Here is a 24,159-nt window from a genome sequence, read left to right on the forward strand (position 1 = left end):
CTGAAGCAAATGCAACGGAATTCCGAAAGCTGATAGGATGTCTAAGGTATCTAACTCATACAAGACCAGGCATCAACTTTGCAGTAGGATATGCAAGCCGGTTTATGCACTCGCCAAAAGTAGCTCACATGAAAGTCGTGAAACACTTACTACGATATGTAAGAGGTACAATCGAGTATGGAATTCAGTACAAGAAAGGAGGCAGAAAAGTATTGAAGGGTTATAGTGATAGCAGCTATAACATGGACATTGATGATGGAAAGAGCACAACTAGAACTGTATTTTATTTCTGTGATGCTCCGATTGCATGGAATACTCAGAAAACAAACTATCATCTTGTGAAGCTGAATTCATGGCAGCCGCCTCAGCTGCATGTCAAGCCTTATGGTTAAAAGGATTGTTAGAAGACTTGACTAGTTGGAAGCAAGAGAAAGTGACACTGTATGTGGATAACAGGTCAACGATAGCATTGATGAAAAATCCAGTGTTTCACGGACGAAGCAAACATATAAGTACAAAATACCACTTCATACGAGAATGCGTGGAGAAGCAACAAATCGAAGTGGAGCACATTTGTGGCGAGGAACAGAAGGCAGATATACTAACGAAGGCATTGCCAAGAATCAAGTTCATGGAGATGCGCGAACTACTAGGTGTCAAGGACCTCGCAATACAAGATTGAGATTAAGGGGGTGATTGTTAGTTAATCATCGACCCTGTTAAGTTTATTAGAAAATACCGTTAGTATAGTTTAGTGCCATAAATGTAATTAGATGATAGTTTGTGTAAAGATTGTAAATATCGAATCCTTGCCGAAGTAACCGTCGGATAACCGTCTCCGGCAATAACCGTCACCGGAGGGTATAAATACCCCTCCTTGGTTGATCGTAAACATCACAAACACATTCAGATTTAATAAAGAAATCGTTTCCATATTATTGTGTGTTCATATTATTGTTTATCGATCTAATTTGTTATCAAATAATTATCACATGAATATATAGTTGATTCGTTTAGGCTTGAACTCGTTCGTTTATTAAATGAGTTTCAAGTAACCACTTACAAATAAGAGAAATTAAGATTTCCTCTTTTATATCATCAACATCATTGTAGGGTTATAATGTATAACATAGAATATAGTGCAATATTATATTATCAGTATGATGATACAATATAATATAGATAAGATACAAAAAGTAGGTAGAGTTAATTTGTTACCTTTTTGCTACTGCAAAAGGATTCATGACTCCGGCTATTGTGATCTACTACTGGAGAGAGGTTGCTGTTGCCATTGGAAGTGTCTCTCCATATATATGCAGGTCAATAGAGAAGATGTAAGCACATAGTTTCTAACAGAAGGCGTTGCTGCACAGGCCTCTGCTACATTTTCTGATGCCCTTGCTTCTATTTCTGCCATGGATTTCTGTCATTTTACATAAATTATCAATCATATTTCATTCTTTTATGGATCAAATTCAATTTATTGTGAGAATTGTACAAAACAACCCTCTCTGTGAGCCAATCAAAGCTCTCATTTCAGCCAAAAACCAAGTAAAAGTAGTCTAGTTATAAGTATCGCAATTACTCTAGTCATAACTAGCACAATTGTTTGTATAGCTAGAGTAATTGCATTACCAATAACCATAGAAGTTATCACCCACATGTGGTGTGAGAAAGGCCCAGGCCCTCCTTAACAGTTGGACAATGTCATATTTGTTATTGTTTTCCATTAATAAAGTAAAACTATAAAAAGGAAACGAAAAAATATCTATTCATCACCCATCACACCCAATGGGATGGTGACACCTCATCCCAATCAAATCCGTCACTAATGATGGAATTTAATGGTGGTGGTGATGTGGTGTGATGGGTTTTTTTTTTACTTAAAAAATAAAAACAATATTTTACTAGAACATATTAAAACTTAAAAATAAACGTTACAATAAATAGTTTACTGCTCGTCTGAATCCGGAAATTCCAAACCTAAAGAACCTATAACTTCAACTAGATCTCATCTCAACCGATGGTGAATATTCTCATCCCGCAAGTCTAATTGCACATCTTCAGGAACGGGAACTTGAGTAGGAGGATCAGGTACCCAATCTGGAGAAATTGCACGTCCATCTTCTTTTATAAACATATTGTGTAACATGATGCGTGCATACACGTAGCTAGAGATCGTGGGTTTTTTCATTGCACGAACCGGTCGACTAAGTATGCACCATCTACCCTTTAAAACATCGAAAGCTCTCTCGACATCTTTTCCTGCCGATTTTTGCAACTTCTTGAACGTTTTTTCATTATCCTCGACAGGAAACGGAAAGGCTTTCACAAAAACAGACCATTGCGGGTAGATACCATCGAAAAGATAGTAGCCACATCTGTAATATCTCTCATTGACAAAATACGGACAGAAAGGTGCGGTACCTTCTGTTACGCTCTGAAACAACGGTGATGTGTACAGAACAGTGATGTCGTTGTTTGAGCCGGGAACACCAAAATAAGAATGCCGAATCCATAAATCATTTGACGCAACTGCTTCAAGTGAGATGGTCGATCATCTGATATCACCGCTAACATACGCCTCTCGAAACTCACGTGGACAATTCTTCCATTCGATATGTGTACAATCGATGCGTTCCCTAAACGTCTCATCATTGTATTTCGGCTCCTCCATAAAATACTCGTTTATTAGCACATTGTGGGCATGTATACGATCACGATCCACCATTTTTTTCTTTGGACGGCTCGGGCCTTCAAGTTCGTTATATAACAACGGGAACCATTCGGCAATGTCATCGTCCGAAGACGTAGATCTATCAGTGTCCAAGGGAACCAAGTTGTTCAGAAATTCCATATTTTTTTGTTTTGAACGAAGTGGAAGATTGAGAGTGTTTTGAGTTGGATTGAAATGGTTGTTTATTTATATTGTTTAATTTTATTTTTTTTATTAAATCCCCCCCTCAACGGTACAATTTCTTGGTTTCCAACACGTGATGGCCATCACGCTAATTCACCATCACGCGTGATGGCCACTATGACATTCGTCAATTTCGGGTGCTATTTGTATTCATTTATCACTTAAATCGACACGATTTATATCCTGAAACATTTCAAATATATAAAATATTGGATTTTTATGTTACCAAATTATTCTCATTTTTTTATTTTGAAAACCCCTTTTACGGATTCGAAAACGCCCTTAAAACGAGCAAAATACATCAAAAACAAACTTCCGGATGCATAACGAACCACACTAAACGAGCTGGACCAACCCCACCCCTAGGAGGCGCCGCATCGCGCGGCCACCAAGGGGCAGGGGGTCGTGGGTGGCAGACTCAGACCTGCAACAATCCGTTTTTTTGTTATTTTGTGTCTTGTCTTGACCCTTTTTACAAGAAAACTCTTGTGTCTCACAGCCATATTTGACCCTTATACGTACCCTATATATACACCACAATCTCCTTCTTTTTACACATGCTCATACTCCAAAAACTCTTTCAAACATCAATGATTCAAGGTTGGTATTTTTTGTGTTTTTGAGTGTTTGACTTCCAAAAGTCAAACTGAGTTTAGTTTTTCATTCTAATTAGTTCATATGATCTTATCAATACTTTTTTATGGAGGCACAACATATATATAATATACACCCCTTGTTACCTTTGGTAGTTGCTTCTCCGATCCTGGTCAGTGAGGTTTCAGACCTTGTAAGGCAAGGCTTCATGGAGGACTTCGTGTTCTTGATATATATATAATATCTATATAACTTGTTTATACATATTAATCTTGCTTAAATTCTGCTCATTTTAGTTGTTTGTCATATTTACAAGTCTTGGGTATGTGCAAACCATCTATGAACTAGTTGTGAGATGGAAACCGAACCAAACTAAACTTTTGTTTAAAAGACTTGTTGTTGACTTTTTGGTTGTAAAACTTAAGTATTTTCATTTGTACATTTTTATACAAGATCTATGATATTTGGGCATGTGGAAACCATCTATGAACTTGTTGTGAGATGGAAACCGAACCAATCCAATTTTTACTCGCTTAAGTGTAACATCCCAAAATTTCTAAAAAATAATATTAATTATATTAATTATTATTGGTGAGAAAGTTTACTCGGGTTAGCGGAGAAATAATAAATAAAGTAGGAGTTAGTATGGGTGGGGCTAATGTTGGGTAATGGATATGGGTTATGTACTTGGGTTAATAAGGAAGGAAGATGGACCATGGGCTCAAGCCCATGATCCATAATATTTAAACCTTAAATCACCCTTTAATTCTTTCATTTCACATATTCCATACACCACCAAAACACACACTTAGCTCTCTCTCATCCTACTCTCTCTCTCTCTCTCTAAGCCGAAACCAAGAAGAAGAAGAAGGATAACCGATTTCCGACCCGAGGTAATGATAGTATGATGTTGTTTGAACTCAAACCCGTTAGATTGAGTAAGGAAACGACGAGCCGACACCGTTAAACCATTAAAGTCACGAGATCCAGGTGTAATCGGGTATAAACTGAACCTAAGATGAGCTTAGGGGTCACCCTAGCTCATATCTGGATCGAACGGGACGAAAAACGGTGAAAACGGTGCTGGAATACGTTTTTCCGGCAACCGCCCGTTTTTCCGACAAGTGCGGCACCGGAAAGGCGGCGCTGGAGGTTAAGTCACATCAAGGAATGTTCTGATGTGACATATGACATCTGAAGAACCCTAACCCTAATTCGTTACGGAACATTAACGAACTAGTCTCGTACGTTAAGCAATTCGCGTGTTAATTCGTTATGATGATTCGTTAAGGAAAAACAACGAACTAGCCTTAATTCGTTATGCAGTTCGTTATGATCATTCTTTAAAGCCAATTCGTTATGATAAGTCAAGATAACGAATCAAGTGATTCGTTACTCGCCCAGTTCGTTATGTTAAAATAACGAATCAGATGATTCGTTATTCACCAGTTCGCTATGTTAAGATAATGAATCCAGCTGGGTTTTAAATAACGAACTAGAAGTTTGGAAGACTGACAGAATGGCCCCTGGACTTAGAAAAGAATGAGATAATTACTTAATAGCCCTTGGACTTTGATAATTGATGAAAGATACCTATAAAGGGTAACGAGTAACGATTTAACTAACCGAGTAATGATTCAACAAAGTAAAACTGGCTTAGACGTGTAAGACTAATTAAGTAGAAATGAGAGTGGCTAGAGTAGTATTTAATATTTCAATTATTTAACAGTTAGTCGCGCACAGCTCGAGAAGGAATGACCAGTAGCAGAAGATGTAACCGTGTTCAGGTGAGTTTCTAGCCCCATTTCCTTGTTATGTTTTTGGGGCTATGTGCATCCTCTATGTGAAGTGTGAATACACTTACCTTAAGTGGTAAGTGTATGCTTTAGATGTTATACAAATAGCTAATATATAATGTTTGCCGGTGCGTGAACGATCTTCGGATATTGCACGTATCGCCAAGGTTAGTGATTGTCAAGTGGTTATTAGTGTGTATGATTGCTATTATGTGACTTGCTTACTATGTAAATTATGTTATGGTATAAAGTGTATTGTAGACAAGTAGAAGTAGAGTGTGATAGAAGTGGATAGGGGTATACCAAGAGTGTTAGAGTGGCAAAGTGGCATAAAGTTATTCGTTATTAAAGTGGCAAAGTGGCATAACGTTATTCGTTATTAAAGTGGCATAACGTGATTCGTTATTAAAGTGTCATAAAGTGGCATAAGTGGCTAGCTGTAGGAGTAATTAAGTGGCTAAGCTGTAGGGGTAATTAAGTGGCTAAGCTGTAGGGGTATATAAGTGGCTAAGCTGTAGGGCTAATTAAGTGGTTAAGCAGTAGCAGGTTAGAAAGTGGATTATGTGCCTTCAGACACGTATATAAATGCCTGTAGTGGTTGTATGACAAGTTGCTTGATTAACTAGAACTCACTCAGCGTAGCTGACTTTTAGTATGCACGCAGGTGATTTGACCAGAGAATTAGCATGAGGATGGCACATGGCATGGATTAATGGCTGGCATCTGAAGATAGAAGAAATGGTGTTTTAAATATGATGTTTTTTTGTTATAGTTTTAAAGAAAGATTTACATGTTTTGTAATAAACAGTTAAAGTTTTATTTTCATCAAAAATTTTAATAAACTCTGATTTGTAGAACTGTGTTTATGAGTAAATCCGACGCTAAATTAGAGCTACCGGGAACGGGGCCTTACAAGTTGGTATCAGAGCAAAGTTTGAGAGATTTAAGCGTCTTACATGCTTAGACTCGAACAGAAAATTGGATTTAAATAAGAAAAGAAAGAAGATGCTAGTTCAAGATAGCCACGTGTCACACAAGAGAGCTCAGAAACGGTAAATCATGTTAAATAATGAATAAAGATGTTCGTTTAATTGTTAAAGAAATGATATATGCAGGATAGGGATAGGATTTATTGATTGTTTGATTGATTAACAGTTTAGAAGTAGAAACTAGCACAAGTGAAATCATAAAAGGAAGTATGTAGAACCTGAGGAGTAATTCAAATAGTTAATTACGCTTGGCCACTGTCATTAACTACTTACTTTACGAATCATGTGCTAAATAATTCCTAGAGTGATGACGTTTGTGTTTTTCCATTTAGAATACGATGGCTGGAGCAAGAAGGTTTGTTGGTAAGTGAGGTCACACTGGACGTCCTTGTGGGCCAGGTGTTGTCCGGGAACCTTCTGAAGAACCAGTTACTACCACGAGAAGGGAGAAAAGTGAAACTCTGCAAGGACCAAGCAGCGATGAAGGGTATCAGCTGGATCATTTTGTTTAATTTGCCATTTCTTACGTTGTAGCGGCTGCAGCAAAGAAATTTCGTCCTGGAAAGTTTGCTGGGAGCCAAGAAAGGACCACTGAGAGGGCAATGGAAGACGGTGAGAAAGGTAATGATACTAAGGGAGGAATGAAAGGAACCAAAATATCTGCAGATGTCGTGGAGTATGCGGAGAAGAAGACACCAAAGGTGAAGGCCAAGGAAACATGCAAGGTGTGCAGAAAAATGCACCTGGGAGAATGCAGGACTGGGTCAGATAAATGCTATCGGTGCGGAAAGAGTGGACATTTCTCTCGAGAATGCCCCAATCGCCCAAAATGTTTCAAATGCGGTAAAACAGAGCACATGGCAAGGGAGTGCAAGGGGACGAAGGCGGGAGGTGCGAAGGGGATATGAACTTAGGCCAAGGGAAAACTGCCAGAAGGGAGCGCTCGATGAAGGAATAATTGCTTATGCAATAGTTTTATTTTGTTTTAATTTTGATTGCCTAAGAACTTGTTTTGTGTTAAGGTTTAAAACTTATGCTTATCTATGATGTGTAATATACTGAGTTGGGTGATGAATGATTATTATGTTATGATAAAATGTTGTTTTAGACGATAGTGTTAGATAGTACGAAACCAAGCCCCATTGGAAAGACGAGACTTGGTACATCGAGGGCCTCATGGAAAAGCTACCTCGAATAGCTAAAGCCCATGAACATCACTCGATAACTGCAAGTCAGGAGTAAGAAGGATAAACAATAAAGCGAAGGAGATTCAATAAAGCGTGTGAATATAAGGAGTGTTCCTCTTACAAGGGACAAGTTAGGTTTCGGGGACGAAACCTCTTTAAGGGGGGAAGACTTCTAACATCCCAAAATTTCTAATAAATAATATTAATTATATTAATTATTATTGGTGAGAAAGTTTACTCGGGTTAGCGGAGAAATAATAAATAAAGTAGGAGTTAGTATGGGTCGGGCTAGTGTTGGGTAATGGATATGGGTTATGGACTTGGGTTAATAAGGAAGGAAGATGGACCATGGGCTCAAGCCCATGATCCATAATATTTAAGCCTTAAATCACCCTTTAATCCTTTCATTTCACATATTCCATACACTACCAAAACACACACTAGCTCTCTCTCATCCTACTCTCTCTCTCTCTATGCCGAAACCAACAAGAAGAAGAAGGAGAAGAAGGAGAACCGATTTCCGACCCGAGGTAATGATAGTATGATGTTGTTTGAACTCAAACCCGTTAGATTGAGTCACGAAACGACGAGCCGATACCGTTAAACCATTAAAGTCACGAGATCCGGGTGGAATCGGGTATAAACCGAACCTAAGATGAGCATAGGGGTCACCCTAGCTCAGATCTAGATCGAACGGGACGAAAAACGATGAAAACGAAGCTGGAATACGTTTTTCGGCAAGCGCGGCGCCGGAGGTTAAGTCACATCAAGGAATGTTTTGATGTGACATATGACATCTGATGAACCCTAACCCTAATTCATTACCGAACATTAACGAACTAGTCTCATTCGTTAAGAAATTCGCGTGTTAATTCGTTATGATGATTCGTTAAGGAAAAACAACGAACTAGACTTAATTCGTTATGCAGTTCGTTATGATCATTCGTTAAAGCCAATTCGTTATGATAAGTAAAGATAACGAATCAAGTGATTCGTCACTCGCCCAGTTCGTTATGTTAAAATAACGAATCAGGTGATTCGTTATTCACTAGTTCGCTATGTTAAGATAACAAATCCAGCTGGGTTCTGAATAACGAACTAGAAGTTTGGAAGACTGACAGAATGGCCCGTGGACTTAGAAAAGAATGAGATAATTACTTAATAGCCCTTGGACTTTGATAATTGATGAAAGATACCTATAAAGGTTAATGAATAACGATTTAACTAACTGGGTAATGATTCAACAAAGTAAAACCGGCTTAGACGTGTAAGACTAATTAAGTAGCAATGAGAGTGGCTAGAGTAGTGTTTAATATTGCAATTATTTAACAGTAGTCACGCACAGCTCGAGAAGGAATGACCACTAGCAGAATAAGTAACCGAGTTCAGGTGAGTTTCTAGCCTCATTTCCTTGTTATGTTTTCGGGGCTATGTGCATAATCGATGTGAAGTGTGAATACAGTTACCTTAAGTGGTAAGTGTATGCTATAGATATTATACAAGTAGCTAATATACAATGCTTTCCGTTGCGTGAACGATCTTTGGATATTGCACGTATTGCCAAGGTTAGTGACTGTCAAGTGGTTATTAATGTGTATGATTGCTATTATGTGACTTGCTTACTATGTAAATTATGTAATGGTATAAAGTGTGCTGTTGACAAGTAGAAGTAGAGTGTGATAGAAGTGGATAGGGGTCTAGTAAGAGTGTTAGAGTGGCAAAGTGGCATAACGTTATTCGTTATTAAAGTGGCAAAGTGGCATAACGTGATTCGTTATTAAAGTGGAATTAGGTGATTCGTTATTAAAGTGGCATAATGTGGCATAAGTGGCTAAGCTGTAGGAGTAATTAAGTGGCTAAGCTGTAGGGGTAATTAAGTGGCTAAGCTGTAGGGGTAATTAAGTGGTTAAGCAGTAACATGTTAGACAGTGGATTATGTGCCTTCGAACACGTATATAAATGCTTGTAGCGGTTGTATGACAAGTTGCTTGATTAACTAGAACTCACTCAACGTAGCTGACTTTTAGTATGCACGCAGGTGATTTGACCAGAGAGTTAGCATGAGGATGGCACATGGCATGGATTGAATGACTGGCATATGAAGATAGAAGAAATGGTAATATGATGTTTTTATGTTATAGTTTTAAAGAAATATTACATGTTTTGTAATAAACAGTTAAAGTTTTATATTCCGCGAAAGTTTTAATAAACTATGATTTGTAGAACTGTGTTTATGAGTAAATCCGACGCTAAAGTAGGGCTACCGGGAACGGGGCCTTACATTAAGACACACAAGTGTGTTTTTAGCTATCAAGACTTGTATATTTCTTTAAAAATAGTTTACAAACGAATTTTAATTATTTTCTTTAGTACTTGGAAATGTTGGGTCTAACTTGATCTCATAACAAAGTTTGGACCGACAAAACCGAACACCCGTTTAACGTGCGTTGTTAGTTCTAAAACAATTGAACTACATACTTGGATAAGTCTTAATAAGTTTTATTGAGTTATCTCATGACATTCATTATTTTGGAAAGTTGACTTTGGGTTTGACCAATTACCAAGACCCGAACCAACAACCCGAACACTCGTTAAAGACCCGTTTTGGTATCTTTATTCCAAAGGAACTTGCATTCTTGCATTTTCACCCACCTTATTACTTAACACAGGTTAAGTAAATATTAAGGTTTGATACTTTAACCCGGATTCGAGCAAACATACATTTTTAAAGGGTCATTATTACAAATTCCTAAATAGTTACATTTTAAACCTTGAACTTTAACTGTTTATTTTTCTCAACATGTATTTATTAAAAACCTTCAAGACAAAATTTTAATCCAAGACTTTCTTTTATATAGGATTCATACGTTAAACCCGTTGTTCTGGTTAATCTTCAAATCATCCATCTTTCAAGTTTACTACTTGAACGTGAGTACTTTCATACCCCGTTTTCCATCTTTCGTTTTGGGGGTGATATTGCATACTTATTCAAACTAAATGTTTTATACTTGAGTCTTAAACCACAAACTTTATTGTATAGTTTACTTAAATAAATGCTCGATTTGGTGTTCTATGCTTACATGCTTATATGCTTATGTGTTTACCGCTTTTGGAAGGTTGATTCATAAATCCATGAACTATCTGGTATTCTCTTATAGCACGGTGCTGTTAATGTATTCTTATTAACGACCTCATATAAAAATTCTGAACCATCTGGTATTCTCTTATGGCAGGTGTCGCTAATGTGTTAGCGATCTCATTTTTATCCAAGTTGTTGCTTTTATTTATTGTTTCATACACAAGATTGTGTAATTTCTTATTATATACATATTGTTAAAAAACCATGAAATTGCTCACCAACCTTTGTGTTGACAAACTTTATTTTATGCAATGTTATAGGTTTGACTTTTGTTGACTTGAGGACTTGACGAAAAACGTTACCAAGACTATTAGGATATTAGCAAAACGAATAATATATATATATATATATATATATATATATGTTTACTTGTATTCAATTTGTTTTGTATGAACGAGATGTGTTGTTTGTTTATTTTATTAAATAAAATGAGTTGATTAAATAGTGTCACTTTAAATAGTGTCTTGTGTTTTTGGGCAATCGGTTGCACCCGGCATGTTCCGCCGCCTTTGGTCGGGGTGTGACAGATTGGTATCAGAGCCATAAGACTATAGTATAGGTGGTTAGACGTAACGACCTAGTATAGTATTTGCTTTTGGGTCCTTATACGTGTTTACTCTACTTGATTGTTCATTACACTTGTTTATTTATATACTTATTTATTTCATCAAATCATAAATATACACATACACACACTTTCATAGTACTCCAAGGTATCCTTACCTTAAAACGCCAAAAGCATTAGTTTTTATTGTGTTTTATGGATCACGAGCTTAACTTGGATCCCGTTGTTTCAAATCTCCTTAAAGATTGTCTCATATGAGATGACCACTTTAAGTTGTCGAATGTGAGCGTTCCGGTCGCTATCCTAATTTTTCGGTGTTAAAACAATAGAACCACGGTGGTTCGTGGACTAGTGTTTTGACATGACGTTGTATTCCGATTTATTATATTTGTTACAATCGTTATTTGAGTCAAAAACATGAAAAAGACGCGGTGGTACGTGCACACGTTTAGACTCCAACAAGGTATTTTTTTTTGTAAAAAGGTTTTTAGTGTCGGAATATCAAGTCATGGTGGTTCATGCGCGATTTTTCCGCCTTTAAATCTTAAGACATTATTTACAAATCTCAAGGATTTAAACAATTTTTCCTTTTACTTCGCCGTATTAATTCTCATCACAAGTTCTCATTTATGAATGTTATTTCTTATTGTGAATAATTCTTTTATATCTTGATTTTATATGGTAAAATTTCTATAAATTTCCTCATTTTGATTTCACAACGATTTTATTTACAAATTTTGTTCATTGCGATTTCTTCGATATAATTTAAAAAAAGGAATATATATATATATATATATATATATATATATATATATATATATATATATATATATTATAGGAAGGTTAATATGCAAATGAAATTAATGTGCTAAACGTGAGAATCAAGTAGAGTAATTATATATACAAGTAGAGTAATTATGTAATTATTCTATGATGTAATTACATAATTACTCTACTTGTATCTTTAATTACTCTACTTGATTCTCGCGTTTAGCACGTTAATTTTTTTTATGTATGTATATACAAATAGTGTATTTATAACAACCTCATATGTTCAAATTGTAGATTATAAATTCTTTCAAGATTTACGATTTACATATTATGTCCATATATTATAAACCATCTTTGAAAAAAAAATTTAATATTGCCATGACAACAAAATTCTATTATGAGGATTTGTTTTCAATAGTTATTAAACGATAATATGTGTGATTTCAAGATTTTAAATATTGTCACCTAAAGTGATAAATCTCATGAAGACTTTATAAATACGAGGTCTCATTTTGAATGTTGAACGTGAGGTTTATTCAATAACAAGTTACAATTTTCATCATTATGCATAAACGCAACGATCATGGCTTTACAAATCTTTTGGGACGGATTTATAAATACTTTATATTGTTACACAAATTTTCGTTCGATAACGATTTACGCGAACTATTACCTCTTATTATTGCAAGCATCATTTCATAAATATTTTTCATCACAACAACTTCATGTATGCAAAATTTCCTTTAACAATTTGGGGTTACAAGATTTACATTCAGTAATGATTTAAATGTTTCTCTGGCTATCCGTTACCGCGATGCCTTGCTATTATATACATTTCTTAGAAACAATAAAACAGCCTTACTTAAGACCTCATTTTCAATTTTATTCTATTTTACGCTATGCGATTTACATATTTCGACATTAATTCGAGTCTCACAATTATTGCGATTTTCTTTTCGTTTGATGAGATGTTTCGATGACAATATTGTGCACATGAGATTTCATTTTGTGTTTTGATTTTCGTGACCAAATGGCAACTATTCAATAACAATTTGAGCAATACTTTCAAAACCTCAATTTCGCTAAAAAATTTCGTTTATATTTTAAACGATATTTTCATAACTATATTATTCATATTTGAGCATTTCTGTAAACACGATTCTATGCATTATTCTACCTTGTTTCATTTGAGCTATTAAGCGGCCAATGTGTGGTTGTTCGCAAGTTTTGGCTCTATTAGAAACCGTTATTATAATGACGATTATATAAATGGTTTCACAATAGTGGCCATTTTAACGTTTTATCACATTTCATCGATTGTTTTGGTTGTTAATCAAATTCTATTTATTTTAAGTTTGATACATGTATGTGTCACCCCAAGGAACTCACCTCATTTCTTATGTTATCGCAATCATATTCTAAAATGCCTATAACCTCAAGTTTGTTCATGTATGAAACTCATCGTACGCTATTATTAATTGTAATGTTGTTTACCTCGACATCATGTACTCACTTTTTTTGGGTTTCTCATTTACACCTATCGGATTTTTCATTTTCACTCTTTGGATTCTCGTTTCATTTATTGGATTTCTCATTCCTTTTATCGGAGTTCTCATTATTAAAATTTCACTCATCGAATTTTATACTAATTTAGTGACCCAACTTTCAACCATGGATTTTAATGATTTACTTATTCTTCACATTGAGGACATTTGACTTTAAAACTCATTTCATATTGTTTTCCCTAATTTTTTTTTGAATCGTCTCTACTTATTTTAAACCGAATTGTTATATTCATCTTGGTTTAAATTTCAAGATTTAATTTTTTCAATTATTTTTTTTTCATTTTCCTACTTATTTAAAAAGTCAACCCCCAAATTTCCAACCGTCAGTATTGTTTCATCAATATGTGTAAAATTCAACAGATTTATGTACGTTTCTAGTGTTTAATATTTCAAAATAAATATGTCTTTTAAACCACACAATGGGACGAACCATGTGGACCATACGACGATCTAAATAATTATGGGTGCACACTTAATTATCGAAATCCCCGTATGGAAGCCATAGTAAGTGCGGTTATGTGCGATAACTCAGACCCGAGAATGATGGCAGAAAAACGATAAAAACACGAATCACGATAAGGGCATGGTGGATACGCCGCCGGTACATCCTATATATAAGTGTCTTTATTGTATTTCTCATTTGTAGCTTTTTTCGAATCATGCAAGGATTTGACGTTATTCTTTGCTTAAAATTTTTCATACAATTGTTTTACCAAAAGTTACATTCGTTAGTAACTACCTTTTTCTTTGATTTTATTTTAATTTCGGGACGAAATTTTCAAAAAGTTGGGGATATTGTGACATTTGTCAATTTCGGGTCCTATTTGTATTCGTTTGTGTATTCGTTTATCACGTAAACCGACCTGATTTATATCTCGAACATTTAAAATATATAAAAAATTGGATTTTTTATGTTACCAAAACATTCTCATTTGTTTAATTTGAAAAACCCCTTTTATGGATTCAAAAACGCCCTTAAAACGAGTAAAATACATCAAAAACGAACTTCCCGACACATAACAAACCACACTAGACTAGCTGGACCAACCCCACCCCTAGGGGGCGCTGCGCCGCTTGGCCACCAAGGGGCAGGGGGTCGCGGGTGGCGGCCTCAGACCTGCAGTAATCCGTTTTTTTGTTATTTTGTGTCTTGTCTTGACCTTTTTTGCATGAAAACTCTTGTGTCTCACACCCATATTTGACCCTTATCCTTACCCTATATATACACCACCATCTCCTTCATTTTTACACCTACTCATACTCCAAAAACTCTCTCAAACATTAAAGATTCAAGGTTGTTATTTTTTAGTGTTCTTGAGTGTTTGACTTTCAAAAGTCAAACTGAGTTTAATCTTTCATTCTAATTAGTTCATATGGTCTTATCAATACATGTTCATATGGAAACTGATATGGTTTAAAATATACATGTTATTATATAGATATTTCCTACATTTTCTAGTATTTTGAGCCCGGTTTTTATTAAATATATTTCTATTTGGCTCGTAACTGGATTTTAAAGATTAAATTTTTAAATGAGTTAAATTAAAGTATTTATGCTAAACTTGAGACCACAATGACATTAAAGTAATAATTGGTGGAATAAATGGTCACATATTTTGTAGAGTTTCATGTTCACATAGTTATTAAAGATAAAATTCTACGTTAATCATGCTCCAATTACTTATTTATTAATATGTGATAAATCTTTATAAAGTGTAGGAGTGCTCGTCAAACTATTTGAAATGAACTTCAAATTTTGCAAGATATATAGGCTGGGCTTATGAAAGGATCAAAAAAATATAGGAACCATCACATGAAATAAAAAGTCATATAGGTTTTAATATTTGTTGGAGCTAAAAATAAAAACCATATACTATATACATAACATTATTTTTTGGGGGTTCCGGGGTTTTTTGACGTGGAGGCAAAAAATTAAGCGAAGGAGAATATCACTTTGGTTGAGTTGGTGGCACAAGTCAGACGAGGGATTATAATAAAGTTGGTGGCACAAGTCAGATGAGGGATTATAATTTCGGAGAGTAGCTACAGTTTGGGGAATATATATACATACAATTATAGTTTTGTGGTGTAGGACACTTTGGAAGCAAAAAGAAAGAATAGATATTAACGTTGGTGTGGGCTGCAGGTCTATATCAAATCAAGAAAGCAACAACAGGTTTTCTCATAAGTGAATTATTATTATTATTATTATTGTTATTATTATTATTATTTTGTCTTTTAAATGAACTTTAATATCTTATTAGTATTTGATTCATACTTTTATATGAGTAGCTAAATACTTTACACTACCTAGGATTTGGTTGAGTATTAGTTTAAATTAATGGTTCGATGAATAATTATTTGACTTTGGTTGATTTGGTTTTATGGTAAAGGTTTTTAATTGGTTTGGTCATGATATTGTTGCGTAATAGAATCCAGATTATTGCTTTAATATTTATTCCACTTGTGTTTAATAGTTTTTTTTTTGAGATTGTTAGGCACTTGATTAGGTTGTCTGCTTTGTGTTTTCAACTTGTTTGCGGTTTATGGTCGAAAAAATCGTAGGAATAAGTATTGAAAGTGGTTTAGATTTTATTGTTCCTTCACTAGAGAGGCTGGGAGGTAATTTAGTGTTGTGTCATCTTTGTCTTTTGGGGGTTTGGGTAATAATTGGATGGGAGTGAGTTATCCTAGGTCCCTTAGATTATTGTGATACAAGTTTTGTTCAAATTAATTAAAAATACCCTCTTTATATTAATATATATTGTATCCGAAGAGACCGGGAGATGATTTGAGTTTTGGGGTACCATAATATTATTAGGTAAGGTGAGACTGGGAGGTGATCCAACCTTTAACAATTAAGCTTCACATGTCATTTAGTTCTAGGGTGTCATTGGTGAGGTCGGGAGACGATCTAGCGTACTTTAATGGTCTTTAGTGTTATTTTTTTTAAATATATTGTTTTTCAACCAAGTCAAGTTCGTTAGCTATTAAGTTTAACTAGTAGGATTCCATTACCTAGGTAGTCGTTTCTCGCATATTAGTAAAACCCAATTTTTATAAAGTTTTATTTTTAGTTTAAATTTTAATTAGTTAAGTTTTATTAGTTTAATTAATATAAAAAAAATTCTAAAAAATCAAAAGAAAGTCTAGGTTAGTAATCTTTTAGGTTTAATAATTAGAGTTTACCCATAGTGTCATAGGTTCGATATCCATTCTTACTTGCTAACTACATTCCGACCGGTACACTTGCCGATTGTGTGTTTTTTTAGGTGAATTCGATAAAACTTGGTTTTTAATATTATATACGTTTTTCACACATCAAGTTTTTGGCGCCGTTGCCGGGGACACTGGCAAATTTTTTGTTTAAACCGAGTTGATTATCTTATTTGTTTATTTGTTTATTTGTTTTTTTAGTTAGTTGTTATTTTTTCTTTTGGTGCCTTTACTTTCTATTTGTGCCTTTAGGTTTAGTTTTTCCTTAAAAAAATTTTAAAAATAAAAATAAAAAAAATAATAAAATAATTTTTATTTCAGTTTATGCATAATACCCGTTCTCAAGGGCCACCTTTATTCACTGCATCAAAAGAGCCTGAGAGAGAGTTTCAGGAGCGACTTAAGGAGACTATAGATAGCGAGAGCGACTCATCCGACATCCAGGTTAGCGTCTCTACTCCTAGAATAGATATGGGCGACGCCGTTCCACCGCCGAGACAAACCGTTCATACTAGAGCCAGCGATGGCATCACGGGAGCCCGATCCGCAATTGTCCGACTTGCTGCGACTAATAACCAAAACAGGCAAATTCCATCTCACGTCATGAATTCTATCACTAATTCTGCTCAGTTTCACGGCTTGGATGACGAAGATGCTCCAGGACACGTGTCCCGATTCGTGCAGATTTGCGAAACTTTTAATATTAATAATATCTCGTCCGACGTCATTCATCTTAAGTTATTCCCGTTCTCACTTTCCGATCGTGCTGCTACATGGTTTGACTCTCTTCTAAACACCTCAATTGCCACATGGGCCGACTTGCAATCCAAGTTTCTTAGGAAGTATTTCCCTCCATCAAAGGCCGGGCGTCTACACGAACAAATCCGTTCTTTTCATATGTACCCCGATGAGTCCTATTATTCTGCGTGAGAGCGTTTCCAAACCCTTATAAATCGTTGTCCTCAGCATGGCCTAAATGATTGGGCTGTGGTTGAAAAATTCTATAACGGTCTTACTCCCGAAACCCAACAGCGGTTCAATACCACCGCCGGAGGAAACATGCTCGATAAACTCACCATAGAGGAGGCTGAAGAGATGTTCGAGAGCATTGCATTAGGGGATCATCATACACCGAGTAGAAGGTCCGTCTCAGCTGCCAAGGCCGAAGCCATCTCAGCATCACGTGGAGTGCATCATGTTGATCAGAATACGAATGTGTCGGCAGATGTGGAGGCATTGAAGAGGGAAGTTAAAGAGCTTAGGTTGCAAGCTCGTAGGTGCGAGATATATCATGGAAATCACGAGACAGCCGATTGTCCCGTTGATTCTCAGGAGGAGGTAGATTTTCTTGCTAATCAAAACCGTACCTTCAATTCTGGTTGGCGAAAAATAGTTCTAACTGGCTGGCAGGTAACACCGGTTATCAGCAACGCCAGAATTTGTTCCAAGAACCCTCTCCCGAACCTGCTCCTGTACCAAATAGTACTTCCAAGATCGAGGAGATGTTGGCTAATCAATCTCAATTGTTAAATCAGCTCTTACAAAATGATGCCAACACCGAATCCACTCTTATGCAGTATGAGACATTCATGAAGGGACAACAGGTTGCATTTCAGAATCTCGAGGCCAAGTTTGATGAGTTGTCCGCAAAGATTGATCAACGACCCCCAAGGAGTCTTCCAAGTAACACCATCCCTGATCCTAGTCCCACCTATTCTAAACCATTTCAAAATGCTCAGGCAAAGGAAGTAACCACCCGAAGTGGGAGAGGTGTCGTTAGAGATACACCAAGTGAAGAGGAAGTTGATGAGGAGTTGGAGTTAGAGACACCACCTGACAAGGTGAACCAGTGGCGTGGCCCAGTAAGTACCTCACAGTCAGGCGGTGCGTTTGTTGAGAAGGAGAAGCAGGTTGACCAGGAACCGGTGCGCGTCTATAAACCAAAACCGCCATATCCCGGTCGTCTAGTGAAGAAGAATGATTCGGAGCAGTACTCTAGGTTTCTCGACATGCTTAAGAAGCTCCATGTGAACATTCCGTTTATCGAAGCTCTCACGAACATGCCAAAACACGCCAAGTTTCTGAAAGATTTGCTCACTAATAAAAAGAAACTTGAGGAGCTTTCGACAGTTACTCTTAGTGAGGAATGTTCTGCCGCTGTATAGAACAAGCTTCCTAGGAAGATGACAGATCCTGGCAGCTTTACCATTCCTTGCTTGATTGGTAATCTTCATGTTAGCAATGCTTTGGCCGACCTCGGTGCAAGCATTAACCTCATGCCCTACTCTGTGTTTGCCAAACTTAACGTGGGAGAGCTGCTTCCCACCCGAATAAGTATCCAGCTGGAAGACCGATCTGGTAAGTTCCCAAGGGGCATTGTGGAGAACATGTTGGTGCAGGTTGACAAATTCATCTTTCCGGTCCACTTTGTCATTCTTGATATGGATGAGGACTCGAATGTTCCGCTTATCCTCGGTTGTCCTTTCTTATCCACCGCACGCGCTCTCATTGATGTTGCCGATGGCAAATTGACTCTTCGAGTTCATGATAACACGGTCACATTCGACGTGCAGAATTCCATGAGGCATACTCAGCAGCATGATGACACTCTCTATTTCATCGATAGTTTCATGATGCACGTAGGCGACTATCTTACGAAGGTCTGCCAAAGAGACACATCCAACACCCAGATCATCGATGTGGAAAATCAGTCATTCGAGATGACAGAATTTGATTTTGAGTTGCAGGAGAAGGAGGATGAGCAGTTACCTGAGATAGGAGGACACGACCCGATCATGTGTTCCCAAATATTTTCTAATGTCCTTGCGATTGAAGAGCGAGAGTTTCCGATCGAAAAACCATCAGGTGAGAACCCCCCATCTTTAGAGCTAAAAGATTCACAATCTCACATTGAGTATGCGTTTTTAGGGGAGGGATCTTTTTATTCCCGTCATCATCTCTTCGAGCTTGGAGACGGAGGAGAAGGAGAAGTTGATGGTTGTTCTGGAATCTCATAAGCATGTCATTGCCTGGAAGCTTATGGATATCAAAGGTATAAACCCGTCATTCTGCACACATAAAATCTTTATGGAAGACGAGTTTAAACCTGTGGTTCAGCCGCAGAGGAGGCTTAACCCGAACATGCAGGAGGTTGTCAAGAAGGAGGTTATTAAGTTGCTCGATGCTGGTTTAATTTTTCCGATCTCCGACTCCGCGTGTGTTAGTCCAGTCCAGGTGGTCCCTAAAAAGGGCGGTATGACAGCTATCACGAATGAAAAGAATAAGCTCATACCGACACAAACTGTAACAGGGTGGCGAGTTTGCATCGACTACCGCAGACTTAACGAGGCCGCACGAAAGGACCACTTCCCGCTTCCATTCATTGATCAGATGCTTGAGCGTTTGTCAGGACAACAGTTCTACTGTTTTCTTGATGGATTTTATGGTTAATTCCATATCCCCATCACCCCTGGTGATAAGGAGAAGACCACATTTACATGTACCTTTGGCACATTCGCGTACCGACGCATGCCATTCGGATTATGTAATGCTCCAGCTACATTTTAGCGGTGCATGGTTGCCATTTTTCATGAGTTAATCAAGGATTCCATGGAAGTCTTTATGGGTGATTTTTCTATCTTTGGGAATTCTTTCGATGATTGTCTGCGTAACTTAGATCGAGTGCTCGCTAGATGTGAAGAGACGAACCTTATGCTTAATTAGGAGAAATGTCATTTTATGGTTCGTGAGGGTATTGTTTTAGGTCATAAGATTTCTAGGGCGGGGATTGAGGTAGATAGAGCTAAGTTGACACCATTTCCAAACTTCCACCGCCGACTTCCGTGAATTCTATTGTAGTTTTTTAGGCCATGCGGGATTCTACCGCCGATTTATAAAAGATTTCTCGAAAATTTCCCGTCCGATGACCCAACTTCTAGAGAAAGATAGGTCGTTTGATTTTAATGAGGAGTGTTTGAGGGCCTTTGAGCTGATTAAGGAGAGGTTAGTGAGTGCTCCTATTCTTGTTGCTCCCGATTGGACTCTTCCGTTTGAGATCATGTGTGATGCAAGCGATTTTACTGTTGGAGCCGTGTTAGGGCAGCGTCGAGAGAAACATTTTCATCCCATCTATTACGCTAGCAAAACCCTTAACGATGCTCAGGAGAATTATACCACGACAGAGAAGGAGCTTCTTGTTGTTGTTTTCGCGTGCGATAAATTCCGTTCCTATCTCGTGCTTTGTAAGACAATCATTTTCTCTGATCATGCGGCTCTGCGGTATTTTTTCTCTATGAAAGATGCGAAGCCTCGACTCCTTCGTTAGATCCTTTTGCTTCAGGAGTTCGATATAGAAATTAAAGATAAAAGAGGAGCTGAAAATGTCGCCGCTGACCATTTGTCACGGCTAGAAAATTCCGACATGGACAAAACCCGAATAGGGAATTGGTGATGATTTACCGGGTGAGACTGGACTGTATGTAAAGGAGAGTGATGAGGGGTTTCCATGGTTTGCTGATCTTGCTAATTATCTATCCACTGTTGAGTTAGTGCCCGGACTGACATATCAGCAAAATAAGAAGTTCTTTGCAGATATTAAGTTTTACATTTGGGAGGATCCATACTTATTTCGTATTGGCTCAGATCAGGTGATTCGCCGATTTGTTTTAGGTGATGAAGCTGGTAGTATTCTTCGACATTGTCATGAAGGCCCGACTGGTGGCCATTTTGGTGCGACTTATACCGCCAAACGCGTGTTTGATGCGGGATTCTATTGGCCGGCTATTTTTCGTTATGCGCATAAGTTTGTTCGTTCATGTGACACGTGTCAGAGAGCTGGTAACATCTCATCCCGAAATGAGATGCCCCAAAACCCCATCCAGGTGCTTGAGATCTTCGATATATGGGGCATCGATTTTATGGGTCCGTTTCCTATGTCTAGAGGGAACAGATACATCCTCGTTGCTGTCGACTACGTGTCCAAATGGGTGGAGGCTCAAGCCTTACCTAGAAATGACGCGAGAGTTGTAGTGGGATTCCTTCGAATACTCTTTGCTCGATTCGGTACTCCTAAGGCCCTAATAAATGATCGGGGTACCCACTTTTGTAATGCTAAGATGGATAAGGTTCTGAAACGTTATGGGGTCACCCATTGACTTTCTACTGCCTACCATCCTCAAACTAGCGGTCAAGTAGAAAACACCAATCGTGGAATTAAGAGGATCTTAGAGAAAACAGTAGGGAACAGTCGCAGAGACTGGGCTGAAAAGCTAGATGATGCACTCTGGGCCTTTCGTACTGCATTCAAAACGCCTATCGGGACCACTCCCTTTCGCCTAGTTTATGGAAAGGCGTGTCATCTTCCAGTAGAGTTAAAATCGTGCGTATTGGGCTTTAAGAGCCGTAAATCTTGATTTATCTGCGGCGGGAAAGAATTGGTTTCTTCAAATTCACGAGGTTGAGGAGTTATGGAATGAGGCGTATGAAAGAAGTTGGGGGTATAAGGAGCGGACAAAGGAACGTCATGATAAACATATTCAGGGGCCCAAAGAGTTTAAGTGTGGGGATAAGGTTCTTCTATATAATTCCCGGTTGAAGTTGTTTCCGGGTAAATTGAAATCCCGATGGGCTGGTCCGTTTGTTGTGAAGGAGGCATTTCCTTGTGGAACGGTTGAAATACAGGCTGATGATGGACATTCTGGAAAGTGATTGAGCATAGACTGAAGCATTATGTTGGAGTTCCACTTGGTGATCGCGAGGAGGAGGCGATCTACCTTGATCCGCCTGGAGAGTAGAGGAGGAGAGCACATGCACGAGTTGTAGAGTTTGTATAAAACTTAGTTGCATTATTTTCTTTTATTTTTACTCTGTTTTATTTTATTTCTCTTTGAGTCTTTTTAGTCCTTATAGTCTGTTTGATGTCTGCTTTGGGTTGTTTTGAGTTTTGTTTTGCAGGATTGGATTTTCTCGTTTGTACTCAATCTCCATTCGGACGAGGAGTTTCTGAGCCTATCATATTGTAGAGGACACCCGGAAGCTGCGGCCGAGAATGAAATGTTATACGGTAGCCTTGTAATGAGACTTGTGAAGATAACTGCATAATTACCAGGGGAGTCTGTTCAAGTTATTGTTTTATTTGCTTACATTTTTTTCTGCTTTATTTTATGTCTTTTTCTATTCCTACATTGGGGACAATGTAGATTTAAAGTGTGGGGATGGGAACTGACGTTTTCTTTTGGTTAAAAAAATAAAAATAAAAAAATATATATAAAATATAAAAATAAAAAAATGGTTAAAAAAATGTCCCAAAATTTTATCGAATTTTTTTGCAAATAATGGAAAATGATAGAAAAATTTGAGATTGGTTTTTAAAACTACTATTATATATGAGATTAAATAAAAGATAACGCACTAAACTTGGGATGTGTCGGTAGGCCCAACTAGCTTTGATATTCCCCTTTAGCAATTTTTATATAAATAATAATTTGAAAAAACGGTGAAACCGAATTTCGATGCTTAGGGAGGATTACCATAATCTAAAAACTTTGAGATGGTATGAATTAAATGCACTAAAATCAGCACACCACCACATGTCCATCTTTTTACGAGCTTAGAAATAGTTATATATTTTAGGGTGATATAAAATATTGAAAAAAAAAGAAAATAGAAAATTGATAAAAAAAAGAAGTATGTTTTGAAAGTTATGTGTATTCTCAAAAGTTGTTCAAAAAAAGCAAATGCTTGTGAAGAAAGTTATGTATTGTAAAATACCAAATGAGCATTCTTTAAAGTTAGTAAAAGAGGCCAAAGATGCATATACTAGACGGGACTTAGAGTTTACGTGTTACCTTGGGGATGGTGACTCTGAGGATACACTATTGGGGCTCGAAGGTTCTTAGTCAATAAATAAAGTTTTACGTTTATAGGACAAAGTCCAATAATATTTAGGAATAGCTCGTACGGCTTCCACATGACCATTCATCTATCAAAATTTCACCAAGTGCATCTAATTAGTACCATCAACGAGTCCTTGGCTTATGGTGATTTGTCAAACCAGTTTGCTTTGACTCTAGTTTTTCTAGCTCTCTTTGTCTGAGATGGGGTAGGTGTAGCCGTGGTTTTCGAACTTAAAGCGTTTAATGCAATTGGGGGCTTGATAGGCTGGTGGCTGGGTTTAAGTGGACAACAATATTGGCAATCGCGGTTTTTGCGTTTATCTGTGCAAAAAAGATAACCTATATGTTTTGTAGACTAGTCTTGAATTCTGATTCCATTGCAATATATATATTTTTCGGGGACGAAAAAGATTTAAGTGTGGTGATATTTGATATGGTTTAAAATATGCATGTTATTATATAGATATTTCATACAATTTCTAGTATTTTGAGTCCGGTTTTTATTAAATATATTTCTATTTGGC

General features: G+C 37.1%; 1 pseudogene across 1 annotated transcript in view; it reads right to left on the reverse strand.

Annotated features, from left to right (window-relative positions):
- LOC143624120 (cinnamoyl-CoA reductase-like SNL6) overlaps positions 1–24,159 on the reverse strand; it is a 34,395-nt pseudogene that overhangs the window by 5,725 nt on the left and 4,511 nt on the right. Inside the window, exon 2 of the transcript XR_013152038.1 lies at positions 1,219–1,423. The product of XR_013152038.1 is annotated as a cinnamoyl-CoA reductase-like SNL6 (transcript). The remainder of the gene's footprint in view (positions 1–1,218; positions 1,424–24,159) is intronic.

This window comes from Bidens hawaiensis, unplaced genomic scaffold (genome assembly GCF_021521415.1).
Source record: "Bidens hawaiensis isolate Kalapana, Puna unplaced genomic scaffold, B.hawaiensis_p1.1 tig00003654_1, whole genome shotgun sequence".
NCBI classification, from domain to species: domain Eukaryota; kingdom Viridiplantae; phylum Streptophyta; class Magnoliopsida; order Asterales; family Asteraceae; genus Bidens; species Bidens hawaiensis.